The sequence below is a fragment of the Prionailurus viverrinus genome, chromosome A3 (assembly GCF_022837055.1).
Source record: "Prionailurus viverrinus isolate Anna chromosome A3, UM_Priviv_1.0, whole genome shotgun sequence".
NCBI classification, from domain to species: Eukaryota; Metazoa; Chordata; class Mammalia; order Carnivora; family Felidae; genus Prionailurus; species Prionailurus viverrinus.
The window spans coordinates 14,620,729-14,644,167 of record NC_062563.1 but is presented as its reverse complement, the minus strand read 5'-3'; the positions used below and the strand labels follow the sequence as shown (position 1 = coordinate 14,644,167).

Here is a 23,439-nt window from a genome sequence, read left to right as displayed (position 1 = left end):
TACATGTTAAAAAAAAATTTTTTTTTTTAAAAAAGATACTCAAAAAGAAACTTTAAAAAATATCTATAAAGTGTAAGTAGGCAAAATTTTCATCTTTGGACAAGGCTACACATTGTGGGTGTGAAGCCCAAGAATTCTTGAAACTTTGGGAGAGGGACAGCCACAGTGATTGACGGAGAAACTGAGGCAGGCTGGTCCCGTCCAGCAACAGGCCACCTGGAATATGGTGATAAAATCAGCCACTGAAAATAGAGACTGACTGGTCCTCTGGATGGGCTAGGACTGTCAGAGCTAAGGGTCAGCAAAGGGTACGTCACACCCTCTTTCTACCGAAGTATCGTTCCCAGATTTAGTAAATAAAAACACAGGGCACCCAGTTAAACACCAAATAGATTTTTAGTATAAGTATATCCCATGCATACTTTACTTTAGTATAAGTGTGTCCCTTTACGTGCCCCGTGTCTTATCTGGCAATGCCACGCCTAAGACATGTCCCATTCCAAGTTTTTGGACAGGGTGGGATGGAAACAGATGGTACCTTCCTCCCCGGAATGGGTGGAAAGCTTGTGGATTTGGGCTCTAGGATAAACTTGATCTATCTAGCCAAATTCCTTTTATTTATTTTTAGTCATCGCTACACCCAATGTGGGGCTTGAACTCACGACCCTGAGATCAAGAGGTGCATCTTCCTCCCCAGAATGGGTGGAAACCTTGTGGATTTGGGCTCTAGGACAAATTTGATCTATCTAGCCAAATTCCTTTTATTTTTAGTAATCGCTACACCCAATGTGGGGCTTGAACTCACGACCCTGAGATCAAGAGGTGCATCTTCCACCAACTGAGTCAGCCAGCTGCCCCCTATCTGGCCAAATTTCTAATGATGTATCCTTAGAACCATACCAGCTACAGGCACTTAAATCTTTTATTTATACTTTCAGTAAAAAGGGCATAATAAAAGTACCTACCTTTTAATGTTGTTGTTGTAATTCCAAGAGCCAAGCCAGGTAAGGAATTTAATAGAGACTGGAATATTTTTTTTATTAATTTTTTTTCATGTTTATTTATTTATTCTGAAAGAGAGAATGTGTGAGCCTGGGAGGGGCAGAGAGAGAGGGAGAGAGAGAAAAACCTAAGCAGGCTCCACACTGTCAGTACAGAGCCCGATGTGGGGCTTGAAACTATGAACCTGTGAGATCATGACCTGAGCTGAAACCGAGAGTTGGATGCTCAACTGACTGAGCCACCCTGATGCCCCAACAGTGACTGGAATATTATAAGCCATCCTAAATTACAGATAACATTATAACTATTATAACTTCATCTCTTTATCTTCAAACTTGGGACCACAAAAATAACAAGAAAACGTATACTAGAATTGCAATAATTATTGGGGCGCCTGGGTGGCTCAGTTGGTTAAGCATCCAACTCTTGATTTTGGCTCGGGTCATGATCTCATGGTTGTAGGATTGAGTCCTGCATCAGGCTCTGTGCCGACAGTGTGGAGCGTGCTTGGGATTCTCTCTCTTCTGTCTCTCTGCCCCTCCCCAACTCGCTCGCATGATCTCTCTCTCAAAACCCCATTAAAAAAGAAAGAAAGCACGGTTACTAAACATGTAAAATTAATTCTTAGATTTCTTTGAAAATTTTGAGTAATAAGTAAACGACTCACCTGGGATGTGTTCATTTTCTCCTGCTCCAGGAAAAGTTTCAAGAAGTGTGGGGGCAGAGCTGGAGGAAGCGGAAGCAGCAGAGAAATCACGAGAAAAGCGGTCGGTCCTGACAGTCCTCATAGCACTTGCCTAGAAATCCACACGTCGTAGCTGGCAAACAGCCACGTGGTGGGAGAAAGTCTCTGACCCTTCAGAGGGGCAGGTGTGCCGAGGGGACTCTCGTGACCCTGGTGTAACCGCGGGGAGGCAAGAGAAGCATACTTTTCACCGGGGACAGTAAATATTTTTATCTTATTGGTTTCTTACAATTGGTTTCTTACAGCTTTCTTTGATTTATAACAGACAAATATAAAACCAGACAAAGACCGGGTTAAACAAATCTTAGCAAGGATGACAGCCGTGTCTCTGGCCATTATTAAACATGGTACATTCTGAAGTCTTTGCTGTCTGGGACCCTCTTTACAGTAATCTGGTCACAGAAAGTGGAAGGGAGAACACGTACATGTATGTGACTGGGGCAGGGACAGATGAAACAGAATGATCATATGTTGATAATGGCTGAAGCTGTGACAAATATATGGGAGTCATTACACTTTTTTTCCGTATGTCTTGAATATTTCCACCAGAAAAAGTGTAAAAAAGGACGCAGCAAACAACAAAAACCTGACAGAGATCTGCTCATTTACTCTCCTACTTGTATTTTCAACTCCTTCAAGTTAAAGAATTAATAGGAACCTCTGACAAGAGGGACAGGTGTGCTTCAAGGGGGCCCATTTTTTCTAAAAGGGATTTATTCTCCTTTGGTTTCAGTGTCTCCAAAGGATTTTTTTTTAATGTGTATTTATTTAATGAGAGAGAGAGAGCATGCACGTGGGTGGGGAGGGGCCGAGAGGGAGAGAATCCCAAGCAGGTTCCATGCTCAGCGGCACATGGGGCTGGATCCCACAACCGTGAGTTCACGACTTGAGCCTAAATCAAGAGTTGGACGCTCAACTGACTGAGCCACCCAGGTGCCCCTCCAAAGGATTTTTTGTTAAGAAACTAATTTTGCTTTAACTGAGACACAGTCGACAGGATGGGACTTGGGAGTCAGGGGGCCCCAATGCTCCTTTAGGTGCTGGGACTAACAAATCATGTAAACTGAGATTATAATAATATTGATGATACTGAAAATACTTGGGTAGTTCTTCCTGTGTAACAGGCACTATTCTAAGTCCTTCACATATATTACCTCATTTATTCCTTAAAATAAAGCAGAATGTAGGTAGTGTTATTACTCCCAGTTTACAGATGAGGAAATTGAGGGAAAGAAGTGAAAGTAACAGGGTAGAGCCACGCTTTGAACCCTGGTAGTCTCCAGAAACCTTGAACTTAACCCTATGCTAATGACTCGCTCAGAGTTCATACTGTTCACTTCTAAAATAAGGCAGGATTATAGAACTCCTGAAGACCCCCTTTCTGTACTCCTACAAAGGCAGGAATGAGGGGTGGGTAGCATATCTCTAAATTCCAGATGAGGTGATGGCCGGGGTCTGTGGGCTGTGTAGATCCCAGAAGAGGGACTGGAGAATAAAAATTGCGGGGAGGAGTCTCTGGGAGGAGTGGAGAGAGTGTCTCCCCCGCCTTCCTCCCAGACCACACCCTCACCAACCATCCACAGGATTTCCTCATCCCAGGGAGCCTGCCTCTTGCCCAGCACCCTCAGCTCAGCTGACCTCTCTCTTTTGAAAGTCGGCTCACATCTTCACCGATTGATGGCTCTCGACAACGTCTGGTGTGGTGATGCTCTTCAGGGCGGAAGGATCAGGAATTGCCCCAGAGGAAGTCAAGATAGAACGTGCTTGTTCCTGGGATCTGTGCCCCCGCATCGGAGGTGAGCTGTATCCGGGTAGGATGGGGATCTCCCCTCCCAGGTGGGAGTCCTGCTCCTGGTGGCCCCACCTTCTTTCCTCACAAGAGCTGTGTGATCCAAGGAAATAGGAACCTGGCTGGAGGGGGTAAATTCAAATAATAATCTCCAGCCCAGGTCCCAACTCTCTCTTGGCCTTCACCACCCCCGTACAACTTTCGTGGCTCCCAGGCCAGCAGTATTAGCATCACTGGGGAACTTGATAGAAATGCCGATTTGGGGGCCCTTCTGAACCAGAGACGCTGGAGGTGGGGCCCAGACAGCTCTTGGGTTTTAACAAGCCCTCAAGGGGCTTGAAGCCCCTTGACGTCTAGAAGCCTCCATTACACGGTAACCCGAGGGTTCTGAACAGATGCCAAGAAATCTCCAAGAACTCTAGAGACGTCAGCCTGGTCCATCCACTCCAGGTTGTTCCTCGTGGTGCTTGGGGGCTTGCCACTCTGCTAAGTGCTGTAAAGGATGTGCTGCTGGATGAACCCCGGCATGGGATTTAGAAATAAAACTGAGATGTGCATCCCAACTCCCTCAGTTACTGTCCATGAGGCTTCACCTCCAGAGCCTTGGTTTTCTTCTCGGTTAAAATGGGATTAATACCAAATTTACAGGGGGTCTTTGGAAATAAATAATATTCTTAATGAAAAGAACGGTGATAAAGGTAATTAACATTTCCCAGTTACTCAGTGAGGACCCATGATGAGTGCTTTACAGGTGCTCTCTTATTCAATACACAGAGCAACATTGAGGCAGGTTTTAGGAATGAGTTCATTTTAGGATGGGGAAACTGAGTCTTAGAGGCTCATCATGTTGCCCACGGAGACTCAGTGGCCGAGCTAGAATTTAAACTCGTCTGAGTTCAAACTGAGGCTCCTGTATCAGTCTGCTATAATGCAGACCCGCCACCTGCCCTTAGCTTGCAGGCATATAATAAATACAAGAATTCACTTTCATCCCCGCTGCTGTCCTGGATTTGACCCGCTAATGAATACGTGACCAGGGCACGGGCAAATTCAAAGAGCTTCTGGAAACAGCTCTTTAACATTCAGATGCCTTTTCTCAGAGCACTTCATTCTGACCAAGAAACCCGCGCCCTTATCCTTGTCGTGGAACCTGCGGGTCTGCAGCCAAACTACTTTGTCTCTGGTTTTCGTTAGGGTCTCGGGCCGCGTGGGATTCGCCCAAGTTTTCGCTTCCACCACGAGTGGGCACAGACCTATCCCACACCCGGCAAAGCAACCCTCCAAACTAGGTTCTCACCTGGGGTGCGCATTCTCCCGCAGGACTCGGTCACGGACCAGCGCGTCGACCGGGAGGCTTGTCGATTACCTGCGCTGCGAACCTGGAGACGAGAGAGCGGGCCAACAAGGAGGAAGAGCTGCACATGCGCAGAAGGAGCTGCGAGGGACTCCTTTCCCTGGGCTCTGCTCCCGGTCATCCATCAAATTCGGGACGCCGTTTCCCATAAGTCTCTGCGCCCCCTCAGGGAATGTCAGAAGTGCCCTTGCCTATTGGGTGAGTTGGGTTATTTGTCCAAAATCATCTTTACTCTTGTTTAGAGCCCTGGTTCCTCCATAACCCCCTGGATTAGGCATCTGAACCCGGCTCCGCCTACAACCAGGGTCCCCTTAGACTCAAAGTTACCTTGAGAAATGTACCTTGAGTATGTCAACTGCACACATGAAAACAAGAATTTAACTAAAGTTCTAGAAAATAAAGCCCAGCAATATAGCAAAAGATTGATGCCCACCACCAGCAAGTCTTCCCCCCCCCTCCCCCCCCAGGAATGCAACACCACCTCCGCTCAAAATGAGATTTCAGGGGCGCCTGGGTGGCTCAGTTGGTTAAACGTCTGACTTCGGCTCAGGTCATGATCTCATGGTTCATGGGTTCCAGCCCCGCGTCGGGCTCTGTGCTGACAGCTCAGAGCCTGGAGCTTGTTTTGGATTCTGTGTCTCCCTCCCCCCCCCCCCCCCCCCCCCCGCCGCTTGTGCTCCCTCTCTCCCTCTGTCTCTCTCTCTCTCTCAAAGGTAGATAAACATTAAGAAAATTAAAAAAGAGATTTCAAAATGCACTAAAATTTTAGATAAAACGGCAGATACACTAAAAGTCAAAGGAAGATTTGATCAAGGACAGCCCTCATAATCTCCCTTCCCAGAGACGACCATGTTAGGCGATACCTTTGCTAAAACAGGACCCTAAGAGTTCAATGTGGTAGTTTGATCTTTTCATTAAACGTGCGGTTAATAATTTTCTGGCCCTTTTAACCTTTTTATTTGGAAAAATTTCAAACTTACAGGAAGATTGCAGGAGTGATTCATTCTGCATGAACACCTAGAAACCATTTACTTAGATTCACCAATTGTTGACATTTGTACTTTCAATTTCTCTGTTCTCATCCTCCTCACTATTTGAGAGTAAGTTGCAAACGTGAACTGTCACCCCTAAAACTTTAGCCTATATTTCCTAAGAACAAGGGCATTCGTTTATGTAATACCAAAGATCAAATCCAAGGAATTGAACACTGAAATGTTACCTAATATGTAGACCATATTCACATGTTACCCACTGTCTCAATAATCGCCTAACATTTTTTTTTCCTGATCCAGGATCCAATTCAGAATCATTCATTAGATCCATTTGTCACACTGCCCAGACTCCTGGGCAGTTCCTCAGTCTTCCTCGGTCTTTCATGGCACTGTCAGTTTTCAAGCAGACAGACCAGTTGTTTTGAAGAATATGCCTTCATTTGGGTTTGTTTCCTCACAATTAGATTCAGGTTATACATTTCTTGGCAGAAATTCTACATAAGGGATGTTATGTTCCTGGTAAGTCACATCAGATCAGTTTCATGTACATGATGTTAGTTTGTTCCAGTTTTGGTAATATCACCTTTGATCCCATGATTAAGATGGTGTGAAGGTCAATATACTCTTATATCAATTGTATCTCTTATGCCAATGATAGTAATAGGAAGTGAGATCCATTGACAGAGGCATTCAGTATCTAGCACTAGGTTAATAAGAATTTAGCTACACTTGTGGTTAGCATAGCATAATGTGCTAACCTGTGGAATCACTATGTTGTACACTTCAAACTAATATAGCATTGTGTGTCAACTATACTCAAATAAAAAAACCCCAAGAATTTGGCAGAATTACACAAAAGAAACTATTACCTTCTACCATGTGACATTAACGATGTGACACATATTGTATTGTAAAGACACATATTGTTTTCCTAGATGGGAAAGCTCAACATTCTTTGATAAAAGTCCAGTCAAAATCTCAATAACTTGAGTGATGCAGTTTTCCTTTTCTTTCTTTCTTTCTTTCTTTCTTTCTTTCTTTCTTTCTTTCTTTCTTTCTTTCCCTTTCTTTCCTTCCTTCCTTCCTTCCTTCCTTCCTTCCTTCCTTCCTTCCATTGTTTTGTTCTTTCTTTGTTATTGTACTTAACAGAACACATCTAAATTTCATCTGGAACAAACAAACAAAAAAGCCCTGGGAAAAAAGCCAAGACTTGAGAAAAATTGTAGTATTTCCTATCAGACGTATATGTATGATATAAATGTGATAGTCAAACGGTTGCCTCTGGCTTCTTAGAAGAGCAGGTACCCAAGAGCTCATAAGAATTGAGAGCAGGTAGAATTTCCAAGTCGGGCACTGTGGGAGGAGGGGACAAATGAGGCAGTCAAGAAATCATGTTAGGAAACTAGGGGCAGTGGGAGGAGAAGACAAGCTTATGTCTCTAGTACAGACACATTATAAGACATACATTTTGTATCGACTCTTAATTTGACATTTTAACAGGAAGCCACCAAGTACCTTGAGAAAATATAAAAGAACTTTCTCACTAATTTCTGGGCAGGGATGGCCAGCTGTCAGACTTGAAATGAGTGCTGAATTTTACTCTTGAAAAATTTGAAACCTTACTTTCAGGAAAAAAAATCAAGTAAAAACACACTTGGACAACACATTTGTTAAATATATGAAAGAAATGGTTTATGGACTTCATTTAATTATCTCTTACACATTTATAAGAAGATCGCACTACCATAAAAGTGATATATGGATATGAAGGAGAAAGTAATAAAAGGGAAAATGCAAATGAGGAATAAATATGTGAAAGCAGCCGATAAACTACAAATAAAAAATGCAAATGTTTAAATACATTTTTTGGCCTTTACAGTTGGCAAAGATTATAAAGAAAAAATGATATCCACGGTGGGCATAAGTTTGGGGAAATGTTCATTCTCATAAATTTCTATTTGGAATATAATTTATAGAACAATTTGGAAGCTACTCTGTACCAAGATTTAAAGAAGCATGTACTTTAATGTAGAAATTCTATTATTAGAGATACAACCTAAGGAAATAATTGTCTAAAGATACACATATAAGTACATTTCTTACGATTTATGTTAACAGCGCCACATTGTCAAAAATCTAAATCTAGGGGCGTTTGGGTGGCTTAGTCAGTTAAGCATCTGACTTTGGCTCAGGTCATGATCTCACGGTTTGTGAGTTTGAGCCCTGCATCTGTGCTGACAGCAGAGAGCCCTTTTTATGTCCTCTGTCTCCCTCTCTCTCTCTCTGAAAAATAAACATTAAAAGGGAATCTAAATCTAAAAAAAACAAAACAAAACAAAACAGAAAAACAGGGGGAAAAAAAAGAAAACGGGTTGTAGGAATCCATAAGGTGGGAAATATATCAGGTAACCATGAAAGTTCATAAGGCCGAGATATATAAACTGACATGGGGAGAATTTACAGTATTTAAAAAATAATATACTTTTCAGAACACCTGGGTGGCTCAGTCGGTTAAGCATCTGACTTTGGCTCAGGTCATGATCTCGCAGTTTGTGAGTTCAAGGCCTGCATCAGGCTCTGTGCTGACAGCTCAGAGCCTGGAGCCTGCTTCGGATTCTGTGTCTCCCTCTCTCTCTGCCCCTCCCCTGCTCACACTCTTTCTGTCTCTCAAAAAATAGATAAATGCTAAAAATTTTTTTAAAATAATACGCATTTTACACAAAAATATAAGGTATTGATCTTTTTTTGTATGAAAATCATAAATGGTGTAAGCATATAAAAGCAAATACAGGAACAAAATCGAACCAAAAAAATTTAAAATTACTTTATTTCATACGTAACAATGGAGTAGTCTATGCAAGGATTTTGTTCATAAGACCTGGAAAAATTCAAAGCCTGCATTATTCAATTCTCATATCCCCGTAGGAAGAGATGTAGAATAGGAAGAAAACATTCTCAGGGAGCATAAATTCGCACCCACCGTGGAATGTATCTGCTTTAATACTGCCTCGTTTTATTTTCTCGGCATTAGCTCTGATGTTGTATTGAGCGTTCTCCGCTAAATTAACTGCACAGTGCATTATGGTGTTTGTTTAAGTGTCTTCGTGGTATATTGTAACATCTAATTTTCACTTCAAAGTAATTGGTCTTCATGAATTTTTAAGCCCCCTAAGAGCACTACCATTTAATGAATATTTGGATGAGACTGGTGTAGTAATTAAAATATTTAAAATTTTAATAACGGTGAATGTTAAAATAACTGCCAAAGTAACAAAATCACTCAAAATATCCTAAAGCATTAGTAACAGTGTACTTATTCAAGGACATTAACAATCCTGAGCTTGATTGTTAAATGGGTGAATTTTAGTTTATTTGCTAAAATGACATAGCCAAATCTCAGTAACATAAACAAAACTCACAATTAGCGCTCTTTACTGCTTATAATTTATGTGGTTCCTTACAATTTTGGAAACTCCAAAAGGCTTGTATTATATTGAAATTTGTACCTAATATGAAGCATTAGTATACTTGCTGTTGGTTTCTTATAAATGTCCATTACCAATCATATTTAGGAAACCTCCTTCCTTTCTAGTTTGCTAAGGATCTTTGAAATTATGAATTTAAAAAATTATGACTAGACTGAATTTTAACAAATGCACTTTCCATATTATTGCTATGACCTGTATGTTGCTAATATATTTTTGTTTCACTGATTAATTTTTAGAGTTGAACAAATACTGTATTCCTGGACTAAATTCAGCTTGATCATGAAATCTCACCTTTTAAAAATATTGCTTTTTTTTTTTTATCTAAGTGAGATAATGGATATTAACTAAATTCACTGTGGTAACCATTTCATAAAATGTGAGAGTCAAGTCAGGGTGCCTCACTGGCTCAGTCAGTGGAATGTATGACTCTTGATCTCAGGGTTGTGAATTTGAGCCCTATATTGGGTGTAAAGATTACTTAAAAAAAAAAATAAAATCTTTTAAAAAAAAGTCAAGTCATGCTTTACATCTTAAAAAAAAATTGTTTAACATTTATTCATTTTTTGAGAGACAGAGAGCACAAGCAGGGGAGGGGCAGAGAGAGGGGGAGACACAGAATCCAAAGCAGGCTTCAGGCTCTGAGCTGTCAGCACAGAGCCCGACGCGGGGCACGAACCCATGAACCGTGAGATCATGACCTGAGCCGAAGTTGGATGCTTAACCGACTGAGCCACCAAGCTATGCTGTACATCTTAAACTTACACAGTACCGTATGTCAGTACAGTATCTCAACAGAACTGGAAATTATATCTCAATAGAACTGGAAGAAATATTGTCCAATTTGCTAATATTTTTTTTTAGAATTCTTCTACTTCATGAATGAGATTGACTTTTAATGTTTCATTCTTATAATATCCTTAATTTGGTTTTGATATCAAGATTATGTTGGCCAATAAAATAAGTTGAAGAATACTTCTTCTTGTTCTATTCTCTAGAACAATTCCTACAGGATTGTATTACTTCCTCATTATATATTTGGTACAATTAATTGGTGATAATATCTGGGTCCTCAAATTTTAAGTTATGGAATGAATTTTTAAAAGAATTTTAAATAGTAAAAGAATTATGTAGATTTTCTATTTCTTCTGTTGTCAGTTTTAGTAATTGATGTTTTCCTAGACATTCATCCATTTCATCTAAAAACAATAGCAGGAGGCTTCTCTCAATTTCTAGTCTTAATTCTGTTGCTAACGATATATGTGATCCCAGGCGAGTTATTCATTCTACCCTAATGTTATTGCTATTTTAAACAAGGAGCAAGATTTAGATAACTTGTGAAGTTCACTACCTTTCAGTGCTTCTCTAGCTAAGAGGAAAAGCTTTTCTTCACCTTGGCCAGGATCGAGGGGGGAAAAAAATCAATCAGTTACCCTAAGTATGGTAATGCATATGGTATAAAACCAGCCCAGAATCTGGAAAGAGGAAGCAGAAAATAAAATTGGTGTGTAGTTTAGGGGAGAGTGGAGAACACTTCATCTGCTGGGGTTGGGGAGCTCTTATTCCAGTGCCAACCCCTCCAACACCCTACAGTAATGTTTATTTTCCCCTCAGACCCTGTCCCTTACCAGTCCCTTTTGCCCTGGCTTACTGCTCCTCTCTCCAAGTTTGCTCATAGCTTCGACCGTCACACTGTGACACACTGCCTTAAGAGGTCTCAGGTTAGGAAGGGTACTCTCCAAGGTACTCCTAGAACCATCCCCTTCTTCCTTCTTTTGAGCTCGTTTGTGTTCCTCTGGAGCTTGGACGTGTGCCTGGGTGTCAAATGAACTCGATCTAGAACCTCAGACTGGGCTGTAAACTCTAAACTGGGTGACTGAGGACAGAGGCAGACTAGAGAGGCTTTCTCACTGTCTGACCCTTTGAAATGCAATCACCAGAATAGTAAGATTAATTCAATATTTTCTCCACAATTATTTGGCATGTGGGACACAGGATATTACAGATACTTTATATCCTTTTCATATTAAGGATAAAATGGTGCATACATTTTTAATTTTAGGCATAAACATGTATTCAAAAGATAATCAAATTTAGAGTTAAGTATATGTTTGAATCCCAGCAACTCCATCCACTAGCTATATGACCTCTACTTCACCTCTGAGCCTTACTTTACTTATTTATCAAAATGAGGATTTAAACCCTAACGTCGGGGAGCCTGGGTGGCTCATCCCATTAAGTGTCCAACTTTGGCTCAGGTCATGATCTCATGGTTCGTGGGTTCAAGCCCCGCGTCAGGCTCTGTGCTGACAGCTCAGAGCCTGGAGTCTGTTTTGGATTCTGTGTCTCCTTCTCTCTCTGCCCCACCCCCATTTGCTCGCTCTCTCTCTCTCTCTCTCTCTCTCTCCAAAATCAATAAATATTTTAAAAAATTAAAAAAAAATCCTAACCTCATGACTGTGAAGGTGGAGATAGTTAAGAACGTAAATAAAGAGGCTTGTAATAACAACACTGATCGGATGCCTATGTGCCTATTAGGTACTAGGTGATGTGCATAGAATCACTTCGGAACCTTGTTAAAATGCAGATGTCCTATTCAGCCAGTGTGGGGTAGGGCACAAGATCCTGCATTCCTGACAGTCCCCAGTGATGCCCATGCTGCTGGCCCCCTATCCCATTTTTTTTTAAGAGTACTTATTTGAGGCAGGGAGGGGCAGAGAGAGAGAGAGAGAGAGAGAGAGAGAGAGAGAGAGAGAGGGAGAGACAGAATCTCAACCAAGCTCGTGCACTGTTAACATGGAGTCCAGTGCAGGGCTCAGTCTCATGACAGATCATGACCTGAGCTGAAACCAAGAGTCAGACACTCAATCGACTGTGCTACCCAGGTGCCCCCATCCCCATCACATTTTGAGTAGCAAGGTGCTAAAACTTTTCCTTTCTAATCTCATTCAATTCTCATAACAGCACCTTCATTTTTCAAAAGAGGAAACAGAATAACACAGATTAAATAGCTTGCTCAAGGTCAGAGAGCCTCTCAGGGGCAGATCTGGGATTTGAAGCCAGGCATGTTTGGTTCTACAAAGCACACAAGCACTGCGGATGATCCCTTATCAGGGAAACTAAACAGCAGCAGCAACAACAACAATAACAACAACAACAACAACGTCAGTGATCTTACCAGCTGCCCTCAAGTACTTCATTATCAAGCACCTTGCATTTATGGAATCAATTCTGGTAACCCGTTTTTTTCTTTACTTTTTAAATTTGTGAAATATAAAACACTTATGGAGAAGTATGCAAAACAAATGTACAGCTTATCAAATTACTGTAATGGGAAACCAGTGTAACCACACCCACGTCAAGGAAGAGAATTCTTGTACATTTCCATGGCCATAACTAACACACAGAGTGCACTTACTGAGAAAGAAATCGGCTTTCTCCAGCCCTGGAAAGGAGCTCTCTGGCTGGGGTCCACCTTGGTCTCCTTGTCTCTGGGGTGACTTTAGAGTAAGCTGAGAAACAAAGAATTTAGGGGGTCCTTGCTGGCATGGATGGGGTGATCTCAAAGCTTTGCCTCCAGCCCACCGGGGCCAGTCCTGCTACCACTTTTTCCCACAAACTGCCTTGGAAAGAAGAAAAAAAGTAAAAAGAGAAAGAAAAAAACAAATGTGAAGAAGCCGCATGAAGAAAACTGCACACAAGAAAGCTTGTCCTGGTTTAACAAACCCAACCAAAATCGGATTTATTTTTGCTGTTTTATTTGACAGTCTTTTTTAAAAATTTTTAGTGTTTATTTTAGAGAGTGAGAGACAGAACGTGAGCCGGGGAGGGGCGGAGAGAGAGAGGGAGACAGAGAATCCAAAGCAGGCTCCAGGCTCTGAGCTGTCAGCACAGAGCCTGACGCGGGGCTCGAACTCAAGAACTGTGATCATGATCTGAGCTGCAATCAGATGCTTAACTGATTGAGCCACCCAGGTGCCCTGACAGATGGTTCTAAAAGTTCATCTGAAAGGAAATTAATTAGGAAACCAGCAGGACTTTTTTTTTTTTTAAGAACAGCAGAGTAATACTTTTAATAATCAGAATGGCTTAGGACTGGCTCCATATAGTTTTCCTGTTGAAAGACAAGCAGAGGGGAGCGTTGGCACACTGGGGATCCCCCACCGACCTCCCAGAGCAGGAAAGGGTGGAGGAGAAGGGGCAGCTTGAGGGACTGAGGGCACTCAGCTCCTCAGGGACTGTAATAGGCACCTGGTCTAGGAATGCATCTGGAAACAGATAGAAGGGAATGGATTTGAGAAATATTTTGGCAATCAGATGCAAACTAATTGGTAATTGATGGGTGTGAAGTATTAAGTAGAAGCTATTTCTGGGGCCTTATTTACCATTATTGAGCTTGTGAAAGCCATATAATCTACATACATATTCTTACATAGCAATATTCTTCTGCATAATCTGTATCTTTAAAGAAAGACTGAGATCCCCACTCAACAGATTACGCAAATCAGTCACAGAATACCCAGCACTTCCCTACCCAGTATGCAAACATACTCCACTCATTCCAAAATACCGATTCCCACGTGCTATGAATGCAGTAGTAACTCTCGGTGCAGTAGAATGCTGTTGCACAAAAATCAAGTACGTGATCCAATCATATCCCAAAAGTTCCATACATAGCTGTCTATATAATTACAATGTGCAGAGACAGGCATATTTTTTCTTATCTAACCCAGCCTGAAGTAGCAGGATTGGTGACACTTATCTCTCTCTCTTTTTTAAAGTAATCTCTACACCCAGTGTGGGGCTCAAATTCACAACCCTGAGATCAAGAGTCATGTGCTCTACTGACTGAGCCAGCCAAGGGCCTCTTGTTTCGTTTTCTTAGTGCTATTATAACAACGTCTCAGAAAAGTTTACTCCTAGACCAGTCACAAAGGAAAAAGTGAAGGAGATGAGCAAGCCAAATCAGAGAGATCTTCCTGAAGGGGGCTTCTTATAGAAAAGTGGGAAGGGTCACTCGTTGTTAGGAAATCCTGCGGCTTTGTCATTTTTCTTTGATTTGACCATGGCTGTTACTGGACCTTTAAATTTGTGTGTACATATTACAGTCAACTTGACATATTAAGAGTCAACTTGAGGTGTTCAACAGTAAAATCTGCTGGGATTTTTTTTTTTTTTTTTTTTTACTGAGAATGCATTAAATCTACAGACCAATTAGGGAAAATTGCAATCTTTATAATATGGGGGTCTTCAGGCCTAAGAGCATGGTACATTCTTTCTTTCATTCAGAACCTTTTAAATTTCTCTTCTTATTATTTGTTGTTTTCAGCATTGAAAACCTAATATAGCTTCCGCTAGATTTATTCCTCTATATGAAATGACTCTGATACTATGCAAATGAATATTTTAATATTTAAAAATTTTCATTTATTATCTGTTTGTTGGCATACAGAAAAACCACTGACTTAAAAGATATTTACTTCATATCTAGGCACCTGCTAAATTCATTTACCTGAAATAATTTCTAGATCCATTTATTTATTTATTTATTTATTTATTTATTTATTTATTTTGAGAGAGCACGCACAAGTGGGGGAGGGGGGAAGAGAGAGAGAGAGAGAGAGAGAGAGAGAGAGAGAGAGAGAGAGAGAGAAAGAAAGAGAGAGAATCCCAAGCAGGCTCCGCACTGTCAGCATAGAGCCCAAAACGGGGCTTGAACTCACGAACCGTGAGATCATGACCTGAGCTGAAACCGAGAGTCAGACGCTTAACCAACTGAGCCACCCAAGTGCCCCTATAGACATAATCATGTCTTCTGCAAATAGTTTCATTCCCAATCCTTCTGTCTTGATTTTTCTTTCCTTTTGCACTAAGATCATTGCAATGTTGAGGAGACGTGGTGGTAGCAGGCATGCTTTTAACTCACTCCTGATGTGACGAAATAAAAATTCATCTTTTGATCCCATTCAAGGGGACAGCTCCTGATATTTAACCATTTCTTGACTAAGGAATTTTTTCCTTTCCTATTTCAAAAGTGATATTCAGCACGTTCTTCCTCAAGAGTTCTCCACTTCTTCCTCTTGGGCCTCAGTATCAGTCTCTCCCTCTTGGGCCTCAGTATCAGTCTTTATGCAGAGGGCTCTTAGTCCCGGGACTGGGACAAGATGTCTGGTCTGGGTGTTGTCTGCTGGGTCCTGCTTGCTTCCGACAGGGTCATCCGATCCTTCCTGGTCTTCGATTTTGGCTTCTGTTCTGCCCCATCTATTGATGGTGTCACTTGTCTTTGGGTACAAGTGTATCTGGATCTGGTGCCCCCTTCTGTGGCCTTTGGTCTAGGTATTCACATCGGGGCCACTTCATCCCTCACCCAGGCCACACTTAGGGGGACAGCATGTGCTGCTTGCCCGAGGGCACCCTGTCAGTGTTGGCCCATGGGATGGGGAGGTGTCTCTGCCTAAGGTGCCAAGTTACTTCTCCTCCTCCACTGTAGCTACCTTGTGAAGGTAAGGATGGCCGGGTGAGACCCTTCGTCTCAAAGTGTCAAGGGGGAAATGGGTCACAAGGCCTGTGGGGTCTGTGTACTATAGACTGAGGCACATAGCAGGCATTGCTAAAGAACGCTCATAATTTTTCAGCCTAAGCCTTGTTTATTCCTCAGTCCACTGGTTTTCAAAGTATGGTCCTCCACCAGCAGCACCCAGAAGCTTATGAGCCATACAAACTCTTGGGCCCCACACCAGACTTACTGATTCAGAGAGCCTGGGGTGGGGCTTGGCAATGGATGTTTTGACAAGTGCCTGTGGTACAAGCTCAAGTTAAGGATGACTGCTCTACTCCTCTCCTCATTACACTATGGGCCCGAAGTGCTGGGCAATGTGTAGGCAGGTGCCTGGCCCTGACTGAGAAACCAGAAGGTCCTGGGTATGTTTATCTGAGCCCCATATAAGTGGGTTCGGGTGTAGGCCGGGTCCACCTTAGTAGTGGGATTTCCTTCTTGCAGAAAGGGAGTTCACTCCCTGTCTGCTGGATGCTAGAGGCAGTTTCATTTTCCTGGACAGATTTGGTGAGGGAGGGCAGTTTCGGACTCTAGATCACTGGGGCAGCCTGCTCTACCCCAGGTCCTGGCTGCTGTAGCAACCCTGTGGGCCCATCAGGTAACGCAGGGAATCAGAGGGTCCAAGTTAGGGGGTCTGAAACAGTCTAGTCTGTTCCCTCTCTGTGGTGGGAGGGGGGTGCTGTGGGATTCCTGGTCTCTCATGCTCCTGTTTTCAGTTCCAAGGTGTGGCTTCTCAGAGTCTGTTCTTCTCTAGTGACAGAACGAAGAAGAGGAGAAGGGGGAGGAGAAAATGATTCTTTCATTAAAAAAAAAATCCTGTCCCAGACGCATTAACTTCTCGTCTCTTCTTCTGAGATGCCGACAGGCAGTTCCTAACACGTCAGCTGCCGGGGTGTCCCGGCTTCTCATACTCTCATGTCCAGTAGCAAGTTTTCCACGTCTGTCTCTCCAGATGAAACTAGTCAGAGAGCGGAAGTTCTCTTCCAAAACTCACATAGTCACTCAACAAACGACTCAAGGAGGTACTGACCAAAGGGTATCAGAAGATGGTCTACTATGAGCAGTGCCGGGGGATTTGCTAGGAATTTCACTGTGGGGGTGCAGCAGAGACCAACTGAGTTGGGGATGGAGCTAGAGAGCAGGTATTGGACAGCAGCATCAGGACCACCTGGGAACTTGCTGGAATTGCTAGGACTTGTTAAGAGTTGCAAAATCTCCGGCTGGATTTGCATCTGTTGTTCTGAAACCTCCTGTTGATCAGGGGTAAAGCGAACGGTCAGTTAGGACAGACTGGTGTGAACCTGTTGCAATGCCAGGATACATCTGGATAAGAAAAGAAATTTAGGGATTATGCACACTACCAAATTCTTTTTTTTTTAAATGCTTATTTATTTCTTGAGAGAGAGAGAGAGTGGGAGCAGGGGAGGGGCAGAGAGAGAGGGAGACACAAATCTGAAGCAGGATCCAAGCTCTGAGCTGTCAGCACAGAGCCTGACAGGGGGCTTGAACTCATGAGCTGTGAGATCATGACCCGAGCCGAAGTCGGATGCTTAATTGACTGAGCCACCCAGGCACCCTTACCAAATTCTTTTATTAATCTCACCAAGGTACAATGAAATTGGCCTTTAATGTTGAGAGGTTAAATGCAATGACGGTGAACATTCAGAAACAAATCAATGTAGACAGAAAGGTTAGGTGATTGAATTTTTGCAGAATTTAACATGAGGACAAAGCTTAGTCAATGCCTGACATCAAAGAATTGGAAACAAGCCAAACACCCACATATAGAAAATAGGACTTTTAAGTACATTTAATTCAATTATACTTAATTTGGTCAAAACATTTCTTAAAATGTTTAAGGAATTTTCATGAATATAATATACATGATGTCATTGAGTAGAATGTAGTGGTTATTAAGCTGGACCCTGAGAATCAAACAAAGCTAAACTGAATTCTGTGTTTGTCCTGGCATATCACACTTCTCTTCTTTCAAACTATAAACATACTTACAGATTCTCATATTTAAACAATTTTTTAAAGGTTTGTTTATTTTTGAGAGATGGAGCGCAAGCAGGGGAGGGGCAGAGACAGAGGGAGACACAGAATCTGAAGCAGGCTCCAGGCTCTGAGCCGTTGGCACAGAGCCCAATGTGGGGCTTGAACTTACAGACTGCAAGATCATGACCTGAGCTGAAGTCAGACACTTAACCGACAGAGCCACCCAGGCACCCCTGCAGATTCTCGTATTAATGAAAAAAATGCAGAATAAAAAGTGAAATCCTTCATTGATTCCCATTGATCCCCAACCCTATCTCATTTCCTCCAGTTTTTATAGACTGTGACTCTTTAGGCATTTATATGTGTGCATATACATAATTATACATATAATTAACATTTTTAGATTTTTGTATAAAAATGGGAAAACCTATGTAATATCCTGTAAACACTTTTTTATTAAAAAAATTTTTTTTTTTCAACGTTTATTTATTTTTGGGACAGCGAGAGACAGAGCATGAACGGGGGAGGGGCAGAGAGAGAGAGGGAGACACAGAATCGGAAACAGGCTCCAGGCTCTGAGCCATCAGCCCAGAGCCTGACGCGGGGCTCGAACTCCGGGACCGCGAGATCGTGACCTGGCTGAAGTCGGACGCTTAACCGACTGCGCCACCCAGGCGCCCCTGTAAACACTTTTTTAAAACTTCACAGTATTCTATGTGTATGTGTGTGTTTGAGAGAGAGCACACGAGATGGAAAGAGGGAGAGAGAATCCCAAGCAGGCTCCACACTCAGCGTGGAGCCCGACGCAGGGCTCAATCCCACGACCCTGGGATCATGACCTGAGCCGAAGTAAGAATCAGACCCTCAACCAAGCCGCCCAGGTGCGCCCTCTAGAGATATGTCTATGGCTATCCATAGAGAGCACTCTAATTCTTACAACTTCTGCATGCAATTCCAGTCTGATTATCCCATAAACTACTCCTCTAATTATATATCCATACAGTCCCTGTGTATTTTACTGTTGCAATAATCTGCTGTAAATGTACCGTGGATGTGCAAATATTTTTCTACTAAAACGTAGTTCATTAAAAGATATGAGCTATTCTTGTTTTCAGAAGTATAACCAAGTTGTACTTTGAAAAGACACGGACCAATTTTTAAACCCATCTCCACTGCTGGGGAGTTCTTTGTTCCCAGAGCTCGACCACAGTAGATATTATCTGTGTTTGGGTATTGGGACTTTCTTGCCAAGAAATTAGAGCTCATGAGTAATTTAATTGCATTTCCCTGATTCCTACTGGATCTGACCATCTTTCACCTTTATTGGCCCTTTGTCTTCATTTGAACAATGAATTTTCACAGAGTCTTATTCACTACCAAGAGCTTCTCCTTTTCTTAGTTATTAAGCTGCATATAGATTCTGAATATTAATTTTGGCTATGCCCTAGGCAAATGTCTCCAGATATGTTGCCTATCACTTTGCTTCCGGTAGATTTTCTATCTTTAATATAGGGTCATTGACTGTATTAGTCATTTCCATTTTGTTTCTTGAACCTTAAGTTTTGCTTAAGACCTCCTCTCCCCACTGACTCCCAACTATTGTAATTTATTGTAACATTGGTATGCCCTTTTCATGTTAGTGTCTGTCTCATCTGGAATTTACTTCTGTGGACAACTCCAGATACAGACTTTCTTCTTCTCTTCTTCCTCCCCCAGAGGATGTTCATTTATCTACTTGTTGTTCATTCAATCATTTTACAATTGATATGTGGATTTCTGGGCTTGTTACTCGATTCCATTGATCTGCTCACCTGTTCCTATGCCAATTATTATTCTATAACTACTACAGCTTTATATTCTGTGGATGTGGGAACCCCTTCCTTATTCTCTTAAAAAAATGGATTCATCTCCCACACTCCCCTCCATTTGAATGTTAGCATCTATTTACGAAGTTCCATTAAAAAAAAAAAAAACCTGCTGAGGGGAGCCTGGGTGGCTCAGTCGGTTGAGCGTCCATCTTTGTCTCAGGTCATGATCTCATGGTTCATGGGTTCAAGCCCTGCATTGGGCTCCATGCTGACAGTGTAGAGCCTGCTTGGGATTCTCTCTGTCCCTCTCTCTGCCCCTTTCCCACTCCCACTTTCTCTCTCTCAAAAATAAATAAACTTAAAAAAAAACATTGCTATTTTTATTGGTACTTCATTAAATTTATGGATCAACTTTTGAGAACTAATGTTTCTGGTATTAATATTTCCTTCCAAGAATTTTTGATGGTTAATATATTCGGAGCTTCCAGCATTCCCTTCAGACTTTACTTTTGCTCTCTCCATAGGTTTTACACGGTTCTTTTTGAATTACCAGCTGTTTAATTAGGGGTGCTTTGCCATTGAGAATGCAATGCTTTTTTTCTTATGTTTCATTTTCCTGGATGGGAAATCTCCTGACTTATAAACTTGTTCACATTTTGTTTTTCATTTTTGTTGATTATTTGTCTATATATTTATATATAGTTTGACACGCATATATGTGTTTTATTGCCCTTGTCAATTTTTTTTCAAAGAAAGCTAAACGACACTAGGAGCATCCTAGACATTTTTGTTATAATGAAAATGTTCCCACTGTTTCATTATTTCAGATGTTTATGTGCAATGGGTTTTGAGTAGCAATGCTTGTTATCTAAGTGATTTTCTTTTCTTCCTTGGTTTCAAAGAGTATTTTTTTTTCAGTTTTTGCATTAAAAAAGCTATCATTGAAGTATAGTTGACATACAATGTCATAGGAGTTTTAGGTGTACAACATAGTGATTTGACAATAATTCTATTACTCAGTTCTCACAATGATAAGTGTTGTCACCATACATTACCTTATTGACTACATTCTCTATGCTGTATTTTTCATCTGTGACTTATTTGCATACAGTATTATTTTTTAATTGGCTGAATATTATCAAATTCATAATTTGGTTCCCATTGGAAGCTTTTCTTTCCTCTCTTAATGTAACAAATTTAAACAACAGGATCTTTGTAATCAATAATCAACATTTATGTTCATCCCAGAAACAAAATTTATTAACTATATAGCAGAATAATTTTGCTATTTTATATTTAGAATTTGTATCTGTTTAAAATAGAAATTATTTATTCTTTTGTGACTACACGTATGTACGATGCTTGCACTGTTTATTTGGGGGGTGTCTTTGTCTCCTAGAATAAGGTGGTTAAGTTTCCCATATCTATTTTCTTTCTTCTGCTTTGTATAAGGAAATGTGTTCTTTGAAGTTTGATTTATTGATTTTTTTATTTAAAAAAATTTTAAGTTAACTCTACCCCCAACGTGGGGCTCAAACTCACGACCCCGAGATCAAGAGTCACACACTCTACTGATTGAGCCAGCTAGGTGTTCCTACCCTTTGAAGTTTTTTTTTAAGTTTATTTGAGAGAGAGAAAGGAGAGGCAGAGAGAGAGAACCCCAAGCAGTCTGCACTGTTAGCGCAGAGCCCGATGCAAGGCTCAAACCCACAAACCACAAGATCGTGGCCTGAGCCAAAACCAAGAGTTGGACACTTAACTGACTGAGCCACCCGGGCTCCTTTGAAGTTTTGATTGGCTTTCTGCATAAAATGGTCAAGGCCATGTCCCTTTTTAAGAAATGATTTTGTTTAAAGAATCATAGGTTTTTTACAGACATGTCACTTTTCTTTATGGTAGAAAGGGGCTGGTCTGGCAATCGCTGGTTTTGGCTTCATGTCCCGTTCCCACTAGCACCTTTCGCTGAGTTGTACTTATTTAAGAATAAGTACAGGTAAGGCTATAGCTCACATTTAGCCTCAATTTCCAAATAGCTGTATTTTCTAAATAGCTCAAAATCTGAATTAATAACTCTTTTGCTGTAGTGTTTCATAATTAAAAAATCTTTAGGGTAGGGGCACCAGGGTGGCTCAGTGAGTAAAGCATTCGACTCTTGATCTCAGCTCAGGTCATGATCTTGAGGTCGTGAGACTGAACCTCGTGTCAGGCTCCATGCTATGCATGGAGCCTGCTTAAGATTCTCTCTCCCTCTGCCCTTCTCCGCTGCTTGCGCTACAAAATTAAAAAATTTTTTTTTCAGGGGAACCCTCTTACCCTGTTGGTGGGACGCAAACTGGTGCAGTCACTCTGGAAAACAGTATGGAGGTTCCTCAAAAACTTAAAAATAGAACTACTCTATGATCCAGCAATTGCACTACTAGGTACTTGCCAGAAGGATACAAAAATACAGATTCAAAGGGGCACATGCACCCCAATGTTTATAGCAGCACTATCAACAATAGCCAGAGTATGGAAAGAGTCCAAATGTCCACTGACTGATGAATGGATAAAGAAGATGTGTGTGTGTGTGTGTGTGTGTGTGTGTGTGTGTGTGTGTAAAATGGAATATTACTCAACCATCAAAAAGAATGAAATCTTGCCATTTGCAATGGCATGGATGGATCTAGACCGTATTATGCTAGGTAAAATAAATCAGAGAAAGACAAATACCATATAATTTTACTCATATGTAGAATTAAAGAAACAAAACAGATGAATATAGGGGAAGGGAAGGAAAAATAAAATAAGATAAAAACAGAGAGGGAGGCAAACTGTAAGGATCTTAATGATAGAGAACAATCTGGGGGTTGATGGAGGGAGGCTGGTGCGGGATGGGCTAAATGGGTGATTGTTGTGTTGAGCACTGTTATATGTAAGTGATGAATCACTAAATTCTACTCCTAAAACTAATATTATACTATATGTTAACTAACTTGAATTTAAACAAAAATTTGGAGGAAAAAATTTTTTCAGACAATATTTTATTATTTTGTTCTGTTTGGCTTTTTAATAAATACGATCACAGTTTGGGCAGAAAATCAGACATACAATTTTTTTTAATTAAAAAGATTTTTAATATTTGAGAGAGAGAGAGAGAGAATGAGCAGGGGGAAGGGGCAGAGAGGGAGACACAGAATCCGAAGAAGGCTTCAGGCTCTGAGCTGTCAGCACAGAGCCGGACATGGGGCTCGAACCCACAAACCACGAGATCATGACCTGAGCCGAAGTCAGACGCTTAACCGACTGAGCCACCCAGGTGCCCCAGACATAGAATTTCTGCTTTTAGAATCTGTGGAGATTTTCTTTGTTCCTAACACATTGCAAAACTCAAAGGGCTGGCTATCAAATAAATGTTGGGTATACAGTAACTTTGGAACATTTAGGTCAAGTTTAATTGTGACACTCTTCTTCTGTACTCAATTTGCCCATGTAAACAGTTTTCTGAGACATAAAACAAAAAATTCTTTTTGTTTCTATTAAGTTTTACTTGATTTAAAGCATACCGCTTTGGTGCATAAAGACTAATACAGAATCTGAAGGCTAATATTTATCAATGTACAATTCTTCTTTGTCTCTTTGATACAGAACATTTGGACATTAAGTTTATGTGGTCGGGCGCCTGGGTGGCTCAGTCGGTTAAGCATCCGACTTCGGCTCAGGTCATGATCTCA

At 41.3% G+C, this 23,439-nt stretch overlaps 1 long non-coding RNA gene across 1 annotated transcript in view; it reads right to left on the bottom strand.

Annotated features, from left to right (window-relative positions):
- Positions 1 to 2,693: 2,693 nt before the first annotated feature.
- Positions 2,694 to 23,439, bottom strand: part of LOC125163007 (uncharacterized) — a 58,987-nt gene continuing 38,241 nt past the window's right edge. Inside the window, exons 3-4 of the long non-coding RNA XR_007151231.1 lie at positions 4,834 to 4,915; positions 2,694 to 3,658 (exon numbers count right to left, since the gene is read on the bottom strand). This is a non-coding gene — a long non-coding RNA (uncharacterized LOC125163007). The remainder of the gene's footprint in view (positions 3,659 to 4,833; positions 4,916 to 23,439) is intronic.